Below are 2652 nucleotides of genomic sequence, written 5' to 3' on the forward strand. Positions count from 1 at the left end.
CCTGCAGAGCTCATTGTGCACTTCCTCTTCAACGTGAGTTGTAAAAAAAAAAAATGTTGAATGAGATCAGTTCCAGCACTTTCCCTAGAGATCCATGTAAAATCTACAGAGGAGGGTCCATTTATCACTACCCTGGGGTTTCCTGTTTTGAACCTGACCTGCTCTTGGCAGACACTCTACCCCTGCTTCATCACACTGAAAGGCTTGGACAGACATAACCCTCTCTCTCCCCCCTTCCACCCTCTCCACTACCCCACCCCACCCCCGCCCTGCTTCTTCTGAGTGCAAGGACACACAGGCTGGACCCAGTTCTCTTGGGACAGGTGAGGCAGAAGAGGTGGCCAAGCCACGTTTTAGTCACCTTTGGTCTCTGCATTTTCTTCTCCCCTTTCTTTCCCAGGTGACATTTCATGAAAGGTGGGAGACTGTCCCCTCCATTTGGGGGATGCTGAGAAAATGCAGGCCATCTGGACAAAAACTTCCCCTGCTGTTTTCAGAAACAGAGAAATATTCAATGTGGGATGTTAGTTACAAAGAGCTATCAGATTGAGTTCAAAAGCAAAAACTAGGCTGTTCAGAAAACGATGGGGAAAAACAGTCATTAAATGGGAGGTGGATAATAAAGCTCCAGGATGAACTCTAGAAAACTAGTTGGGGAGTTATAAATTCATTTTTTTCTGCATTATGAAGTCACAGTTATACCTCAACCATATGCTAATGACTGAACTGTATTCCCCCCAAATTCACATGTTAATGCCCAAACCCCCAATGTTACCGTATCTGAAGATATGTCCTAAATCAGATGATCAAGGTTAAATGAGTCTCTTTTAAAAAGAGACATGAGGGGGCGGCGCCTGTGGCTCAGTGAGTAGGGCGCTGGCCCCATATACCGAGGGTGGCAGGTTCGGACCCAGCCCTGGCCAAACTGCAACAGAAAAATAGCCGGGCGTTGTGGCGGGCGCCTGTAGTCCCAGCTGCTCAGGAGGCTGAGGCAAGAGAATCGCGTAAGCCCAGGAGTTGGAGGTTGCTGTGAGCTGTGACAATACAGCACTCTATAGAGGGTGACATTGTGAGATTGTCTCAAAAAAATAAATAAATAAATAAATACCCACTGTGTCAAGACATTATCGCCTCATCCCCACAACAGTTCTTTTTTTTTTTTTGAAATGGAGTCTTACTATGTTGCCCTCAGTAGAGTGCCATGGTGTCACAGCTCACAGCAACCTCAAACTCTTGGGCTTAAGCGAGTCTCTTGCCTCAGCCTCCCAAGTAGCTGGGACCACAGGCACCTGCCACAATGCCTGGCTATTTTTTGGTTGCAGTTGTGTTTGCTATTTAGTTGGCCCAGGCCAGAATTGAACCCACCAGCTTCAATGTATGTCGCTGGCACCATAACCACTGTACTGTAGGCGCCAAGCCCCCACAACAGTTCTGTGTGGAGATCCATTTTGAAGAATGAAGTGCCTAGAAATTCCACGCAACTGGTCTGTAGCAGAGATGGCATTGAGCACAGGCTGATCTCTAAATTCAGGGCCTTTCCCCTCCATCTTACCGTCTCCTTACTCCTACACAGAAACAAGGTCACTGTCAGGTAATCATAAGAGAGCCAAAGCTCATGCTAATAAGGAGGGATTCTGGTCTGGGAGTGTCCCCTTCTCTGACTGCACCTGCGCTGTGAACTCTGGGAGGTCCCTTAAGCAATCAGAGGAGCAAAATAGCACTTGGCCCTCATCGTACTTGTCTATTGCTGTGTAGCAAACAACCCAAAATGAAGTGGCTTAAAACAGCCACTTTTATTTTGCTCCCAACTCTGGGTTCTGCTGCTGGTGGTAGCCCTCCTGGTGGTCACCTATGTGACAGTCACCTGAGGACTGGCTCAACTGGAGTGAAGCTGGGTGCCGGGTGGGCCTCTCCAGAGTTTTCTCTAACAGGCAGCGCAAGGGTCCCAAGACTGCCAAAGCAGAACTGGATCCCCTTCCAATTTAGGCAGGTAGGAGAGCAATTTGGTGGTGGTGGTGGTTTCAATAAAGTTTTATTTTTCCAAATGTACAGTTGGTTGGGCCTATTCATGCATCTTCACCAGGAGCTGGGGAGGATGGCAATTTTTATTTTTATTTTTTATTTTTTTTTTTGTAGAGACAGAGTCTCACTTTATCGCCCTCGGTAGAGTGCCGTGGCACCACACAGCTCACAGCAACCTCCAGTTCCTGGGCTTAAGCGATTCTCTTGCCTCAGCCTCCCGAGTAGCTGGGAATACAGGTGCCGGCCACAATGCCTGGCTATTTTTTGGTTGCAGTTCAGCCGGGGCCGGGTTTGAACTCGCCACCCTCGGTATATGGGGCCGGCGCCTTACCGACTGAGCCACAGGCGCCGCCCAGGATGGCAATTTTTAAAAAATAATTCCCTGGGGATTTTCTTCAGCTGCTCACCTAGGTGTGTAATGGAGAAGCTGGGCTCTGTGGGGCTTTATAACAGGCTTCTAAGGAGTTCCTGCTGCCACACTCTACCCACCAAAGCCAAGAATTAGCCCAACCACCTTCACACGAGGACGTGACTCCCAGGACGAGTGGTTCTTTATGGAATCACCCTCGTAACAGACTCCCAGTCCTATGAGTTGCCTCTGCTGGAGATGGGTCTCTGATCTCGTCAGCT

The sequence above is a fragment of the Nycticebus coucang genome, chromosome 11 (assembly GCF_027406575.1).
Source record: "Nycticebus coucang isolate mNycCou1 chromosome 11, mNycCou1.pri, whole genome shotgun sequence".
NCBI lineage: Eukaryota > Metazoa > Chordata > Mammalia > Primates > Lorisidae > Nycticebus > Nycticebus coucang.